This window comes from Crinia signifera, unplaced genomic scaffold (assembly GCF_055691185.1).
Source record: "Crinia signifera unplaced genomic scaffold, ASM5569118v1 HAP2_SCAFFOLD_153, whole genome shotgun sequence".
NCBI lineage: Eukaryota > Metazoa > Chordata > Amphibia > Anura > Myobatrachidae > Crinia > Crinia signifera.
The window spans coordinates 180,398-197,583 of record NW_028142046.1 but is presented as its reverse complement, the minus strand read 5'-3'; the positions used below and the strand labels follow the sequence as shown (position 1 = coordinate 197,583).

Below are 17,186 nucleotides of genomic sequence, written 5' to 3'. Positions count from 1 at the left end.
TACAACTGCAAAACTTTATTTAATTCTTCTTTCCTTCAGTATTTAGGTTCGTTTTAGCCTCATCACATGAGCTAGGGAGAATATGTTTTGAGCCAAGAAAAGTCTGTACATTATTTGTCACATTTCAAATATCCACATAATAGACAATCATTTACATTGGACTGTACTTGATCTCTTTTTAATTGGCAGACATTAACATCTTTAGGCAGTAATTAAATCATCGCCAAGTAGTACAGTTAAAAATTAAATCTGGAAGGCTACATTTCATCAGAGACTCAAATTCATCGTACTGTGAGAGGCACACAGCATTTCAATTAGACTAGTAACAAATCAATTTTCTTCATCTATTAGAATGGAAAGACATTTTTGAAGGGTGCTAATACTGATGGCATCTAATGATCTGCACTGTAAACCTAGAGGCATATCATTTGTGTTTTGTCAAGAGGTCCTACAAGTCAAACTTCTCAGTTTATACTTTCAGTAACACAGATCTTTTTCCATTTTTGCATACTAAAATTTTCCCTTTTTTATAGTTTGCAGAACCTTCTAAACTGGCATCACTTTCCTGCCAGAGCCTGGATAGCTCAGTCGGTAGAGCATCAGACTTTTAATCTGAGGGTCCAGGGTTCAAGTCCCTGTTCGGGCGAGATCTTTTTAAACAATAATGTTGTGCGTTTAATAAACAGCTTTTCTAAGTAAAATATTACTTTCTGGGATGGCACAATGAGAGCATCAGAGCCTGGATAGCTCAGTCGGTAGAGCATCAGACTTTTAATCTGAGGGTCCAGGGTTCAAGCCCCTGTTCGGGCGAGTTCCTTTTAAACAATACTGTTGTGCGTTTAATAAACAGCTTTTCCAAGTAAAATCTTACTTTCTGGGATGGCACAATGAGAACATCAGAGCCTGGATAGCTCAGTCGGTAGAGCTTCAGACTTTTAATCTAAGGGTCCAGGGTTCAAGTCCCTGTTCGGGCGTGTATATTTATGGTATCTAATGATCTGCAGCATAAGCTCAGATGCAGAAAAAAATATTTCATCAAGAGACTCTAAAAGCTAAACTTCTCTGTTTATTCTATCAATAATACAAATCTTTTTCCGTTTTCAACAAAGAAAATTTTCTTTGGCATATCCCGGTTCAGGTGAGTATCTTTTTAAAAACAGATTGTTCTTTGTGAAATGGAGAACTTTGCAAAGTGGAAAATCACCCATTGAGGCAGGCATCTTTTAATTGTTGTTGCTTCATATACTCATTGTTCATTGAGTACAACTGCAAAACTTTATTTAATTCTTCTTTCCTTCAGTATTTAGGTTCGTTTTAGCCTCATCACATGAGCTAGGGAGAATATGTTTTGAGCCAAGAAAAGTCTGTACATTATTTGTCACATTTCAAATATCCACATAATAGACAATCATTTGGCCTCATTTTACATTGGACTCTACTTGATCTCTTTTCAATTGGCAGACATTAACATCTTTAGGCAGTAATTAAATCATCGCCAAGTAGTACAGTTAAAAATTAAATCTGGAAGGCTACATTTCATCAGAGACTCAAATCCATCGTACTGTGAGAGGCACACAGCATTTCAATTAGACTAGTAACAAATCAATTTTCTTCATCTATTAGAATGGAAAGACATTTTTGAAGGGTGCTAATATTGATGGCATCTAATGATCTGCACTGTAAACCTAGAGGCATATCATTTGTGTTTTGTCAAGAGGTCCTACAAGTCAAACTTCTCAGTTTATACTTTCAGTAACACAGATCTTTTTCCATTTTTGCGTACTAAAATTTTCCCTTTTTTATAGTTTGCAAAACCTTCTAAACTGGCATCACTTTCCTACCAGAGCCTGGATAGCTCAGTCGGTAGAGCATCAGACTTTTAATCTGAGGGTCCAGGGTTTAAGTCCCTGTTCGGGCGAGATTCTTTTAAACAATACTGTTGTGCGTTTAATAAACAGCTTTTCCAAGTAAAATATTACTTTCTGGGATGGCACAATGAGAACATCAGAGTCTGGATAGCTCAGTCGGTAGAGCATCAGACTTTTAATCTGAGGGTCCAGGGTTCAAGTCCTTGTTCAGGCGTGAATGTTTATGGTATCTAATGATCTGCAGCATAAGCTCAGATGCAGAAAAAATATTTCATTACGAGACTCTAAAAGCTAAACTTCTCTGTTTATTCTATCAATAATACAAATCTTTTTCCGTTTTCAACAAAGAAAATTTTCTTTGGCATATCCCGGTTCAGGTGAGTATCTTTTTAAAAACAGATTGTTCTTTGTGAAATGGAGAACTTTGCAAAGTGGAAAATCACCCATTGAGGCAGGCATCTTTTAATTGTTGTTGCTTCATATACTCATTGTTCATTGAGTACAACTGCAAAACTTTATTTAATTCTTCTTTCCTTCAGTATTTAGGTTCGTTTTAGCCTCATCACATGAGCTAGGGAGAATATGTTTTGAGCCAAGAAAAGTCTTTACATTATTTGTCACATTTCAAATATCCACATAATAGACAATCATTTGGCCTCATTTTACATTGGACTCTACTTGATCTCTTTTCAATTGGCAGACATTAACATCTTTAGGCAGTAATTAAATCATCGCCAAGTTGTACAGTTAAAAATTAAATCTGGAAGGCTACATTTCATCAGAGACTCAAATTCATCGTACTGTGAGAGGCACACAGCATTTCAATTAGACTAGTAACAAATCAATTTTCTCCATCTATTAGAATGGTAAGACATTTTTGAAGGGTGCTAATATTGATGGCATCTAATGATCTGCACTGTAAACCTAGAGGCATATCAATTGTGTTTTGTCAAGAGGTCCTACAAGTCAAACTTCTCAGTTTATACTTTCAGTAACACAGATCTTTTTCCATTTTTGCGTACTAAAATTTTCCCTTTTTTATAGTTTGCAAAACCTTCTAAACTGGCATCACTTTCCTACCAGAGCCTGGATAGCTCAGTCGGTAGAGCATCAGACTTTTAATCTGAGGGTCCAGGGCAATGTTCGCTCTAATTTTACGAAGGCTGTGTGCGGCAAAAGATTTTGGCTGTGCAACTTTGGAAGGAAATTTTAATTTTTGTGCGTCACTTATATATAACTGAAAAATGACGTTCAGCATTTGTGTTAACTTTACTTCAAAAAGATATTGAAGATTTAAACATTCAAAACACAGAACATAATGTAGTTAATGGGTGGAACACACATTAATTGAGTCCACAACTGCAAAAGGGACCACTGCTGCTTTGTGCGCTCTGTTGTAATGTCTGTGCGCACGCTCATCGAGTTGTGTGCGCGCGCACGTGCGCACAGCTTAGAGGGAACACTGGTCCAGGGTTCAAGTCCCTGTTCGGGCGAGATCTTTTTAAACAATACTGTTGTGCGTTTAATAAAAAGCTTTTCCAAGTAAAATATTACTTTCTGGGATGGCACAATGAGAACATCAGAGCCTGGATAGCTCAGTCGGTAGAGCATCAGACTTTTAATCTAAGGGTCCAGGGTTCAAGTTCCTGTTCGGGCGTGTATATTTATGGTATCTAATGATCTGCAGCATAAGCTCAGATGCAGAAAAAAATATTTCATCAAGAGACTCTAAAAGCTAAACTTCTCTGTTTATTCTATCAATAATACAAATCTTTTTCCGTTTTCAACAAAGAAAATTTTCTTTGGCATATTCCGGTTCAGGTGAGTATCTTTTTAAAAACAGATTGTTCTTTGTGAAATGGAGAACTTTGCAAAGTGGAAAATCACCCATTGAGGCAGGCATCTTTTAATTGTTGTTGCTTCATATACTCATTGTTCATTGAGTATCTGTACAGGCTGGCAAATTCCAGTGAAAATTTTAAATGGACTATTGGTTTCATTGTCTTCACTCATTAAAATTATAAAGAAACTATTGAATATGTAGAGGCTAAATGTCATTTCATCTGAAATAATCTCCAGAAACAAATGTTTTACAACTGCAAAACTTTATTTAATTCTTCTTTCCTTCAGTATTTAGGTTCATTTTAGCCTCATCACATGAGCTAGGGTGAATATGTTTTGAGCCAAGAAAAGTCTTTACATTATTTGTCACATTTCAAATATCCACATAATAGACAATCATTTGGCATCATTTTACATTGGACTCTACTTGATCTCTTTTCAATTGGCAGACATTAACATCTTTAGGCAGTAATTAAATCATCGCCAAGTAGTACAGTTAAAAATTAAATCTGGAAGGCTACATTTCATCAGAGACTCAAATTCATCGTACTGTGAGAGGCACACAGCATTTCAATTAGACTAGTAACAAATCAATTTTCTTCATCTATTAGAATGGAAAGACATTTTTGAAGGGTGCTAATATTGATGGCATCTAATGATCTGCACTGTAAACCTAGAGGCATATCATTTGTGTTTTGTCAAGAGGTCCTACAAGTCAAACTTCTCAGTTTATACTTTCAGTAACACAGATCTTTTTCCATTTTTGCGTACTAAAATTTTCCCTTTTTTATAGTTTGCAAAACCTTCTAAACTGGCATCACTTTCCTACCAGAGCCTGGATAGCTCAGTCGGTAGAGCATCAGAATTTTAATCTGAGGGTCCAGGGTTTAAGTCCCTGTTCGGGCGAGATTCTTTTAAACAATACTGTTGTGCGTTTAATAAAAAGCTTTTCCAAGTAAAATATTACTTTCTGGGATGGCACAATGAGAACATCAGAGCCTGGATAGCTCAGTCGGTAGAGCATCAGACTTTTAATCTGAGGGTCCAGGGTTCAAATCCCTGTTCGGGCGAGATCCTTTTAAACAATACTGTTGTGCTTTTATTAAACAGCTTTTCCAAGTAAAATATTACTTTCTGGGATGGCACAATGAGAACATCAGAGCCTGGATAGCTCAATCGGTAGAGCATCAGACTTTTAATCTGAGGGTCCAGGGTTCAAGTCCCTGTTCGGGCGTGTATATTTATGGTATCTAATGATCTGCAGCATAAGCTCAGATGCAGAAAAAAATATTTCATCAAGAGACTCTAAAAGCTAAACTTCTCTGTTTATTCTATCAATAATACAAATCTTTTTCCGTTTTCAACAAAGAAAATTTTCTTTGGCATATCCCGGTTCAGGTGAGTATCTTTTTAAAAACAGATTGTTCTTTGTGAAATGGAGAACTTTGCAAAGTGGAAAATCACCCATTGAGGCAGGCATCTTTTAATTGTTGTTGCTTCATATACTCATTGTTCATTGAGTATCTGTACAGGCTGGCAAATTCCAGTGAAAATTTTAAATGGACTATTGGTTTCATTGTCTTCACTCATTAAAATGATAAAGAAACTATTGAATATGCAGAGGCTAAATGTCATTTCATCTGAAATAATCTCCAGAAACAAATGTTTTACAACTGCAAAACTTTATTTAATTCGTCTTTCCTTCAGTATTTAGGTTCGTTTTAGCCTCATCACATGAGCTAGGGAGAATATGTTTTGAGCCAAGAAAAGTCTTTACATTATTTGTCACATTTCAAATATCCACATAACAGACAATCATTTGGCCTCATTTTACATTGGACTCTACTTGATCTCTTTTCAATTGGCAGACATTAACATCTTTAGGCAGTAATTAAATCATCGCCAAATAGTACAGTTAAAAATTAAATCTGGAAGGCTACATTTCATCAGAGACTCAAATTCATCGTACTGTGAGAGGCACACAGCATTTCAATTAGACTAGTAACAAATCAATTTTCTCCATCTATTAGAATGGAAAGACATTTTTGAAGGGTGCTAATATTGATGGCATCTAATGATCTGCACTGTAAACCTAGAGGCATATCATTTGTGTTTTGTCAAGAGGTCCTACAAGTCAAACTTCTCAGTTTATACTTTCAGTAACACAGATCTTTTTCCATTTTTGCGTACTAAAATTTTCCCTTTTTTATAGTTTGCAAAACCTTCTAAACTGGCATCACTTTCCTAACAGAGCCTGGATAGATCAGTCGGTAGAGCATCAGACTTTTAATCTGAGGGTCCAGGGTTCATGTCCATGTTCGGGCGAGATCCTTTTAAACAATACTGTTGTGCGTTTAATAAACAGCTTTTCCAAGTAAAATATTACTTTCTGGGATGGCACAATGAGAACATCAGAGCCTGGATAGCTCAGTCGGTAGAGCATCAGACTTTTAATCTGAGGGTCCAGTGTTCAAGTCCCTGTTTGGGCCAGATCCTTTTAAACAATACTGTTGTGCATTTAATAAACAGCTTTTCTAAGTAAAATATTACTTTCTGGGATGGCACAATGAGAGCATCAGAGCCTGGATAGCTCAGTCGGTAGAGCATCAGACTTTTAATCTGAGGGTCCAGGGTTCAAGTCCCTGTTCGGGCGAGATCCTTTTAAACAATACTGTTGTGCGTTTAATAAACAGCTTTTCCAAGTAAAATATTACTTTCTGGGATGGCACAATGAGAGCATCAGAGCCTGGATAGCTCAGTCGGTAGAGCATCAGACTTTTAATCTGAGGGTCCAGGGTTCAAGCCCCTGTTCGGGCGAGTTCCTTTTAAACAATACTGTTGTGCGTTTAATAAACAGCTTTTCCAAGTAAAATCTTACTTTCTGGGATGGCACAATGAGAACATCAGAGCCTGGATAGCTCAGTCGGTAGAGCTTCAGACTTTTAATCTAAGGGTCCAGGGTTCAAGTCCCTGTTCGGGCGTGTATATTTATGGTATCTAATGATCTGCAGCATAAGCTCAGATGCAGAAAAAAATATTTCATCAAGAGACTCTAAAAGCTAAACTTCTCTGTTTATTCTATCAATAATACAAATCTTTTTCCGTTTTCAACAAAGAAAATTTTCTTTGGCATATCCCGGTTCAGGTGAGTATCTTTTTAAAAACAGATTGTTCTTTGTGAAATGGAGAACTTTGCAAAGTGGAAAATCACCCATTGAGGCAGGCATCTTTTAATTGTTGTTGCTTCATATACTCATTGTTCATTGAGTACAACTGCAAAACTTTATTTAATTCTTCTTTCCTTCAGTATTTAGGTTCGTTTTAGCCTCATCACATGAGCTAGGGAGAATATGTTTTGAGCCAAGAAAAGTCTTTACATTATTTGTCACATTTCAAATATCCACATAATAGACAATCATTTGGCATCATTTTACATGGGACTCTACTTGATCTCTTTTCAATTGGCAGACATTAACATCTTTAGGCAGTAATTAAATCATCGCCAAGTAGTACAGTTAAAAATTAAATCTGGAAGGCTACATTTCATCAGAGACTCAAATTCATCGTACTGTGAGAGGCAAACAGCATTTCAATTAGACTAGTAACAAATCAATTTTCTCCATCTATTAGAATGGAAAGACATTTTTGAAGGGTGCTAATACTGATGGCATCTAATGATCTGCACTGTAAACCTAGAGGCATATCATTTGTGTTTTGTCAAGAGGTCCTACAAGTCAAACTTCTCAGTTTATACTTTCAGTAACACAGATCTTTTTCCATTTTTGCATACTAAAATTTTCCCTTTTTTATAGTTTGCAGAACCTTCTAAACTGGCATCACTTTCCTGCCAGAGCCTGGATAGCTCAGTCGGTAGAGCATCAGACTTTTAATCTGAGGGTCCAGGGTTCAAGTCCCTGTTCGGGCGAGATCTTTTTAAACAATAATGTTGTGCGTTTAATAAACAGCTTTTCTAAGTAAAATATTACTTTCTGGGATGGCACAATGAGAGCGTCAGAGCCTGGATAGCTCAGTCGGTAGAGCATCAGACTTTTAATCTGAGGGTCCAGGGTTCAAGCCCCTGTTCGGGCGAGTTCCTTTTAAACAATACTGTTGTGCGTTTAATAAACAGCTTTTCCAAGTAAAATCTTACTTTCTGGGATGGCACAATGAGAACATCAGAGCCTGGATAGCTCAGTCGGTAGAGCTTCAGACTTTTAATCTAAGGGTCCAGGGTTCAAGTCCCTGTTCGGGCGTGTATATTTATGGTATCTAATGATCTGCAGCATAAGCTCAGATGCAGAAAAAAATATTTCATCAAGAGACTCTAAAAGCTAAACTTCTCTGTTTATTCTATCAATAATACAAATCTTTTTCCGTTTTCAACAAAGAAAATTTTCTTTGGCATATCCCGGTTCAGGTGAGTATCTTTTTAAAAACAGATTGTTCTTTGTGAAATGGAGAACTTTGCAAAGTGGAAAATCACCCATTGAGGCAGGCATCTTTTAATTGTTGTTGCTTCATATACTCATTGTTCATTGAGTACAACTGCAAAACTTTATTTAATTCTTCTTTCCTTCAGTATTTAGGTTCGTTTTAGCCTCATCACATGAGCTAGGGAGAATATGTTTTGAGCCAAGAAAAGTCTGTACATTATTTGTCACATTTCAAATATCCACATAATAGACAATCATTTGGCCTCATTTTACATTGGACTCTACTTGATCTCTTTTCAATTGGCAGACATTAACATCTTTAGGCAGTAATTAAATCATCGCCAAGTAGTACAGTTAAAAATTAAATCTGGAAGGCTACATTTCATCAGAGACTCAAATTCATCGTACTGTGAGAGGCACACAGCATTTCAATTAGACTAGTAACAAATCAATTTTCTTCATCTATTAGAATGGAAAGACATTTTTGAAGGGTGCTAATATTGATGGCATCTAATGATCTGCACTGTAAACCTAGAGGCATATCATTTGTGTTTTGTCAAGAGGTCCTACAAGTCAAACTTCTCAGTTTATACTTTCAGTAACACAGATCTTTTTCCATTTTTGCGTACTAAAATTTTCCCTTTTTTATAGTTTGCAAAACCTTCTAAACTGGCATCACTTTCCTACCAGAGCCTGGATAGCTCAGTCGGTAGAGCATCAGACTTTTAATCTGAGGGTCCAGGGTTTAAGTCCCTGTTCGGGCGAGATTCTTTTAAACAATACTGTTGTGCGTTTAATAAACAGCTTTTCCAAGTAAAATATTACTTTCTGGGATGGCACAATGAGAACATCAGAGTCTGGATAGCTCAGTCGGTAGAGCATCAGACTTTTAATCTGAGGGTCCAGGGTTCAAGTCCTTGTTCAGGCGTGAATGTTTATGGTATCTAATGATCTGCAGCATAAGCTCAGATGCAGAAAAAATATTTCATTACGAGACTCTAAAAGCTAAACTTCTCTGTTTATTCTATCAATAATACAAATCTTTTTCCGTTTTCAACAAAGAAAATTTTCTTTGGCATATCCCGGTTCAGGTGAGTATCTTTTTAAAAACAGATTGTTCTTTGTGAAATGGAGAACTTTGCAAAGTGGAAAATCACCCATTGAGGCAGGCATCTTTTAATTGTTGTTGCTTCATATACTCATTGTTCATTGAGTACAACTGCAAAACTTTATTTAATTCTTCTTTCCTTCAGTATTTAGGTTCGTTTTAGCCTCATCACATGAGCTAGGGAGAATATGTTTTGAGCCAAGAAAAGTCTTTACATTATTTGTCACATTTCAAATATCCACATAATAGACAATCATTTGGCCTCATTTTACATTGGACTCTACTTGATCTCTTTTCAATTGGCAGACATTAACATCTTTAGGCAGTAATTAAATCATCGCCAAGTTGTACAGTTAAAAATTAAATCTGGAAGGCTACATTTCATCAGAGACTCAAATTCATCGTACTGTGAGAGGCACACAGCATTTCAATTAGACTAGTAACAAATCAATTTTCTCCATCTATTAGAATGGTAAGACATTTTTGAAGGGTGCTAATATTGATGGCATCTAATGATCTGCACTGTAAACCTAGAGGCATATCAATTGTGTTTTGTCAAGAGGTCCTACAAGTCAAACTTCTCAGTTTATACTTTCAGTAACACAGATCTTTTTCCATTTTTGCGTACTAAAATTTTCCCTTTTTTATAGTTTGCAAAACCTTCTAAACTGGCATCACTTTCCTACCAGAGCCTGGATAGCTCAGTCGGTAGAGCATCAGACTTTTAATCTGAGGGTCCAGGGCAATGTTCGCTCTAATTTTACGAAGGCTGTGTGCGGCAAAAGATTTTGGCTGTGCAACTTTGGAAGGAAATTTTAATTTTTGTGCGTCACTTATATATAACTGAAAAATGACGTTCAGCATTTGTGTTAACTTTACTTCAAAAAGATATTGAAGATTTAAACATTCAAAACACAGCACATAATGTAGTTAATGGGTGGAACACACATTAATTGAGTCCACAACTGCAAAAGGGACCACTGCTGCTTTGTGCGCTCTGTTGTAATGTCTGTGCGCACGCTCATCGAGTTGTGTGCGCGCGCACGTGCGCACAGCTTAGAGGGAACACTGGTCCAGGGTTCAAGTCCCTGTTCGGGCGAGATCTTTTTAAACAATACTGTTGTGCGTTTAATAAAAAGCTTTTCCAAGTAAAATATTACTTTCTGGGATGGCACAATGAGAACATCAGAGCCTGGATAGCTCAGTCGGTAGAGCATCAGACTTTTAATCTAAGGGTCCAGGGTTCAAGTTCCTGTTCGGGCGTGTATATTTATGGTATCTAATGATCTGCAGCATAAGCTCAGATGCAGAAAAAAATATTTCATCAAGAGACTCTAAAAGCTAAACTTCTCTGTTTATTCTATCAATAATACAAATCTTTTTCCGTTTTCAACAAAGAAAATTTTCTTTGGCATATTCCGGTTCAGGTGAGTATCTTTTTAAAAACAGATTGTTCTTTGTGAAATGGAGAACTTTGCAAAGTGGAAAATCACCCATTGAGGCAGGCATCTTTTAATTGTTGTTGCTTCATATACTCATTGTTCATTGAGTATCTGTACAGGCTGGCAAATTCCAGTGAAAATTTTAAATGGACTATTGGTTTCATTGTCTTCACTCATTAAAATTATAAAGAAACTATTGAATATGTAGAGGCTAAATGTCATTTCATCTGAAATAATCTCCAGAAACAAATGTTTTACAACTGCAAAACTTTATTTAATTCTTCTTTCCTTCAGTATTTAGGTTCATTTTAGCCTCATCACATGAGCTAGGGTGAATATGTTTTGAGCCAAGAAAAGTCTTTACATTATTTGTCACATTTCAAATATCCACATAATAGACAATCATTTGGCATCATTTTACATTGGACTCTACTTGATCTCTTTTCAATTGGCAGACATTAACATCTTTAGGCAGTAATTAAATCATCGCCAAGTAGTACAGTTAAAAATTAAATCTGGAAGGCTACATTTCATCAGAGACTCAAATTCATCGTACTGTGAGAGGCACACAGCATTTCAATTAGACTAGTAACAAATCAATTTTCTTCATCTATTAGAATGGAAAGACATTTTTGAAGGGTGCTAATATTGATGGCATCTAATGATCTGCACTGTAAACCTAGAGGCATATCATTTGTGTTTTGTCAAGAGGTCCTACAAGTCAAACTTCTCAGTTTATACTTTCAGTAACACAGATCTTTTTCCATTTTTGCGTACTAAAATTTTCCCTTTTTTATAGTTTGCAAAACCTTCTAAACTGGCATCACTTTCCTACCAGAGCCTGGATAGCTCAGTCGGTAGAGCATCAGAATTTTAATCTGAGGGTCCAGGGTTTAAGTCCCTGTTCGGGCGAGATTCTTTTAAACAATACTGTTGTGCGTTTAATAAAAAGCTTTTCCAAGTAAAATATTACTTTCTGGGATGGCACAATGAGAACATCAGAGCCTGGATAGCTCAGTCGGTAGAGCATCAGACTTTTAATCTGAGGGTCCAGGGTTCAAATCCCTGTTCGGGCGAGATCCTTTTAAACAATACTGTTGTGCTTTTATTAAACAGCTTTTCCAAGTAAAATATTACTTTCTGGGATGGCACAATGAGAACATCAGAGCCTGGATAGCTCAATCGGTAGAGCATCAGACTTTTAATCTGAGGGTCCAGGGTTCAAGTCCCTGTTCGGGCGTGTATATTTATGGTATCTAATGATCTGCAGCATAAGCTCAGATGCAGAAAAAAATATTTCATCAAGAGACTCTAAAAGCTAAACTTCTCTGTTTATTCTATCAATAATACAAATCTTTTTCCGTTTTCAACAAAGAAAATTTTCTTTGGCATATCCCGGTTCAGGTGAGTATCTTTTTAAAAACAGATTGTTCTTTGTGAAATGGAGAACTTTGCAAAGTGGAAAATCACCCATTGAGGCAGGCATCTTTTAATTGTTGTTGCTTCATATACTCATTGTTCATTGAGTATCTGTACAGGCTGGCAAATTCCAGTGAAAATTTTAAATGGACTATTGGTTTCATTGTCTTCACTCATTAAAATGATAAAGAAACTATTGAATATGCAGAGGCTAAATGTCATTTCATCTGAAATAATCTCCAGAAACAAATGTTTTACAACTGCAAAACTTTATTTAATTCGTCTTTCCTTCAGTATTTAGGTTCGTTTTAGCCTCATCACATGAGCTAGGGAGAATATGTTTTGAGCCAAGAAAAGTCTTTACATTATTTGTCACATTTCAAATATCCACATAACAGACAATCATTTGGCCTCATTTTACATTGGACTCTACTTGATCTCTTTTCAATTGGCAGACATTAACATCTTTAGGCAGTAATTAAATCATCGCCAAATAGTACAGTTAAAAATTAAATCTGGAAGGCTACATTTCATCAGAGACTCAAATTCATCGTACTGTGAGAGGCACACAGCATTTCAATTAGACTAGTAACAAATCAATTTTCTCCATCTATTAGAATGGAAAGACATTTTTGAAGGGTGCTAATATTGATGGCATCTAATGATCTGCACTGTAAACCTAGAGGCATATCATTTGTGTTTTGTCAAGAGGTCCTACAAGTCAAACTTCTCAGTTTATACTTTCAGTAACACAGATCTTTTTCCATTTTTGCGTACTAAAATTTTCCCTTTTTTATAGTTTGCAAAACCTTCTAAACTGGCATCACTTTCCTAACAGAGCCTGGATAGATCAGTCGGTAGAGCATCAGACTTTTAATCTGAGGGTCCAGGGTTCATGTCCATGTTCGGGCGAGATCCTTTTAAACAATACTGTTGTGCGTTTAATAAACAGCTTTTCCAAGTAAAATATTACTTTCTGGGATGGCACAATGAGAACATCAGAGCCTGGATAGCTCAGTCGGTAGAGCATCAGACTTTTAATCTGAGGGTCCAGGGTTCAAGTCCCTGTTCGGGCGAGATCCTTTTAAACAATACTGTTTTGCGTTTAATAAACAGCTTTTCCAAGTAAAATATTACTTTCTGGGATGGCACAACGAGAACATCAGAGCCTGGATAGCTCAGTCGGTAGAGCATCAGACTTTTAATCTGAGGGTCCAGGGTTCAAGACCCTGTTCAGGCGTGTATGTTTATGGTATCTAATGATCTGCAGCATAAGCTCAGATGCAGAAAAAATATTTCATTACGAGACTCTAAAAGCTAAACTTCTCTGTTTATTCTATCAATAATACAAATATTTTTCCGTTTTCAACAAAGAAAATTTTCTTTGGATAGCTCAGTCGGTAGAGCATCAGACTTTTAATCTGAGGGTCCAGGGTTCAAGTCCCTGTTCGGGCGTGTATATTTATGGTATCTAATGATCTGCAGCATAAGCTCAGATGCAGAAAAAAATATTTCATCAAGAGACTCTAAAAGCTAAACTTCTCTGTTTATTCTATCAATAATACAAATCTTTTTCCGTTTTCAACAAAGAAAATTTTCTTTGGCATATCCCGGTTCAGGTGAGTATCTTTTTTAAAAAAAAGATTGTTCTTTGTGAAATGGAGAACTTTGCAGAGTGGAAAATCACCCATTGAGGCAGGCATCTTTTAATTGTTGTTTCCTTCATATACTCATTGTTCATTGAGTATCTGTACAGGCTGGCAAATTCCAGTGAAAATTTTAAATGGACTATTGGTTTCATTGTCTTCACTCATTAAAATGATAAAGAAACTATTGAATATGCAGAGGCTAAATGTCATTTCATCTGAAATAATCTCCAGAAACAAATGTTTTACAACTGCAAAACTTTATTTAATTCTTCTTTCCTTCAGTATTTAGGTTCGTTTTAGCCTCATCACATGAGCTAGGGAGAATATGTTTTGAGCCAAGAAAAGTCTTTACATTATTTGTCACATTTCAAATATCCACATAATAGACAATCATTTGGCATCATTTTACATGGGACTCTACTTGATCTCTTTTCAATTGGCAGACATTAACATCTTTAGGCAGTAATTAAATCATCGCCAAGTAGTACAGTTAAAAATTAAATCTGGAAGGCTACATTTCATCAGAGACTCAAATTCATCGTACTGTGAGAGGCAAACAGCATTTCAATTAGACTAGTAACAAATCAATTTTCTCCATCTATTAGAATGGAAAGACATTTTTGAAGGGTGCTAATATTGATGGCATCTAATGATTTGCACTGTAAACCTAGAGGCATATCATTTGTGTTTTGTCAAGAGGTCCTACAAGTCAAACTTCTCAGTTTATACTTTCAGTAACACAGATCTTTTTCCATTTTTGCGTACTAAAATTTTCCCTTTTTTATAGTTTGCAAAACCTTCTACACTGGCATCACTTTCCTACCAGAGCCTGGATAGCTCAGTCGGTAGAGCATCAGACTTTTAATCTGAGGGTCCAGGGTTCAAGTCCCTGTTTAGGCGAGATCTTTTTAAACAATACTGTTTTGCGTTTAATAAACAGCTTTTCTAAGTAAAATATTACTATCTGGGATGGCACAATGAGAGCATCAGAGCCTGGATAGCTCAGTCGGTAGAGCATCAGACTTTTAATCTGAGGGTCCAGGGTTCATGTCCCTGTTCGGGCGAGATCCTTTTAAACAATACTGTTGTGCGTTTAATAAACAGCTTTTCCAAGTAAAATATTACTTTCTGGGATGGCACAATGAGAACATCAGAGCCTGGATAGCTCAGTCGGTAGAGCATCAGACTTTTAATCTGAGGGTCCAGGGTTCAAGTCCCTGTTCGGGTGAGATCCTTTTAAACAATACTGTTTTGCGTTTAATAAACAGCTTTTCCAAGTAAAATATTACTATATCATTTTTGTTTTGTCAAGAGGTCCTACAAGTCAAACTTCTCAGTTTATACTTTCAGTAACACAGATCTTTTTTTTCATTTTTGCGTACTAAAATTTTCCCTTTTTTATAGTTTGCAAAACCTTCTAAACTGGCATCACTTTCCTACCAGAGCCTGGATAGCTCAGTCAGTAGAGCATCAGACTTTTAATTTAAGGGTCCAGGGTTCAAGTCCCTGCTCGGGCGAGATCTTTTTAAACAATACTGTTGTGCGTTTAATAAACAGCTTTTCTAAGTAAAATATTACTTTCTGGGATGGCACAATGAGAGCATCAGAGCCTGGATAGCTCAGTCGGTAGAGCATCAGACTTTTAATCTGAGGGTCCAGGGTTCAAGTCCCTGTTCAGGCGAGATCCTTTTAAACAATACTGTTGTGCGTTTAATAAACAGCTTTTCCAAGTAAAATATTACTTTCTGGGATGGCACAATGAGAACATCAGAGCCTGGGTAGCTCAGTCGGTTGAGCATCAGACTTTTAATCTGAGGGTCCAGGATTCAAGTCCCTGTTCGGGCGTGTATATTTATGGTATCTAATGATCTGCATAAGCTCAGATGCAGAAAAAAATATTTCATCAAGAGACTCTAAAAGCTAAACTTCTCTGTTTATTCTATCAATAATACAACTCTTTTTCCGTTTTAAACAAAGAAAATTTTCTTTGGCATATCCCGCTTCAGGTGAGTATCTTTTTAAAAACAGATTGTTCTTTGTGAAATGGAGAACTTTGCAAAGTGGAAAATCACCCATTGAGGCAGGCATCTTTTAATTGTTGTTGCTTCATATACTCATTGTTCATTGAGTATCTGTACAGGCTGGCAAATTCCAGTGAAAATTTTAAATGGACTATTGGTTTCATTGTCTTCACTCATTAAAATGATAAAGAAACTATTGAATATGCAGAGGCTAAATGTCATTTCATCTGAAATAATCTCCAGAAACAAATGTTTTACAACTGCAAAACTTTATTTAATTCGTCTTTCCTTCAGTATTTAGGTTCGTTTTAGCCTCATCACATGAGCTAGGGAGAATATGTTTTGAGCCAAGAAAAGTCTTTACATTATTTGTCACATTTCAAATATCCACATAATAGACAATCATTTGGCTTCATTTTACAGTGGACTCTACTTGATCTCTTTTCAATTGGCAGACATTAACATCTTTAGGCAGTAAATAAATCATCGCCAAGTAGTACAGTTAAAAATTAAATCTGGAAGGCTACATTTCATCAGAGACTCAAATTCATCGTACTGTGAGAGGCACACAGCATTTCAATTAGACTAGTAACAAATCAATTTTCTTCATCTATTAGAATGGAAAGACATTTTTGAAGGGTGCTAATATTGATGGCATCTAATGATCTGCACTGTAAACCTAGAGGCATATCATTTGTGTTTTGTCAAGAGGTCCTACAAGTCAAACTTCTCAGTTTATACTTTCAGTAACACAGATCTTTTTCCATTTTTGCGTACTAAAATTTTCCCTTTTTTATAGTTTGCAAAACCTTCTAAACTGGCATCACTTTCCTACCAGAGCCTGGATAGCTCAGTCGGTAGAGCATCAGACTTTTAATCTGAGGGTCCAGGGTTTAAGTCCCTGTTCGGGCGAGATTCTTTTAAACAATACTGTTGTGCGTTTAATAAAAAGCTTTTCCAAGTAAAATATTACTTTCTGGGATGGCACAATGAGAACATCAGAGCCTGGATAGCTCAGTCGGTAGAGCATCAGACTTTTAATCTGAGGGTCCAGGGTTCAAGTCCCTGTTCGGGCATGATCTTTTTAAACAATACTGTTGTGCATTTAATAAACAGCTTTTCTAAGTAAAATATTACTTTCTGGGATGGCACAATGAGAGCATCAGAGCCTGGATAGCTCAGTCGGTAGAGCATCAGACTTTTAATCTGAGGGTCCAGGGTTCAAGTCCCTTTTCGGGCGAGATCCTTTTAAACAATACTGTTGTGCATTTAATAAACCGCTTTTCTAAGTAAAATATTACTTTCTGGGATGGCACAATGAGAGCATCAGAGCCTGCATAGCTCAGTCGGTAGAGCATCAGACTTTTAATCTGAGGGTCCAGGGTTCAAGTCCCTGTTTGGGCG

At 36.5% G+C, this 17,186-nt stretch overlaps 4 non-coding genes across 4 annotated transcripts; all 4 read left to right on the top strand.

Annotated features, from left to right (window-relative positions):
• Positions 1-4,707: 4,707 nt before the first annotated feature.
• Positions 4,708-4,780, top strand: TRNAK-UUU (transfer RNA lysine (anticodon UUU)). Its single transcript has one exon. It is a non-coding gene; the product is annotated as a tRNA-Lys (tRNA).
• Positions 4,781-11,696: 6,916 nt separating this feature from the next.
• TRNAK-UUU (transfer RNA lysine (anticodon UUU)) lies at positions 11,697-11,769 on the top strand. The gene has a single exon. It is a non-coding gene; the product is annotated as a tRNA-Lys (tRNA).
• Positions 11,770-15,369: 3,600 nt separating this feature from the next.
• TRNAK-UUU (transfer RNA lysine (anticodon UUU)) lies at positions 15,370-15,442 on the top strand. Its single transcript has one exon. It is a non-coding gene; the product is annotated as a tRNA-Lys (tRNA).
• Positions 15,443-16,785: 1,343 nt separating this feature from the next.
• On the top strand, positions 16,786-16,858 carry TRNAK-UUU (transfer RNA lysine (anticodon UUU)). Its single transcript has one exon. It is a non-coding gene; the product is annotated as a tRNA-Lys (tRNA).
• Positions 16,859-17,186: the final 328 nt, after the last annotated feature.